The sequence below is a fragment of the Triticum aestivum genome, chromosome 5A, assembly GCF_018294505.1.
Source record: "Triticum aestivum cultivar Chinese Spring chromosome 5A, IWGSC CS RefSeq v2.1, whole genome shotgun sequence".
NCBI lineage: Eukaryota > Viridiplantae > Streptophyta > Magnoliopsida > Poales > Poaceae > Triticum > Triticum aestivum.
The window spans coordinates 710,050,598-710,050,856 of NC_057806.1; positions in this window are offsets into that span (position 1 = coordinate 710,050,598).

A 259-nucleotide genomic window follows, 5' to 3' on the forward strand; every position below is an offset into this window, starting at 1 on the left:
GCGAGCACGAGGCTGCAGCTAAGCCCCCGAGTGAGAGGATCGCTCTTCACTCGGTAGGATTTTCACAACTTAGGCGAGTGCTTGGACTGCAGCTAAGCCCCCGAGTGAGAGGGTTGCTCTTCACTCGGTAGGATTTTTATAACTTAGGCGAGCACTTGGACTGCAGCTAAGCCCCCGAGTGGAAGGCTGGCTTACCACTCGGTAGGATTTTGATAAACTTAGGCGAGTGCTTGGACTGCAGCTAAGCCCCCGAGTGGAA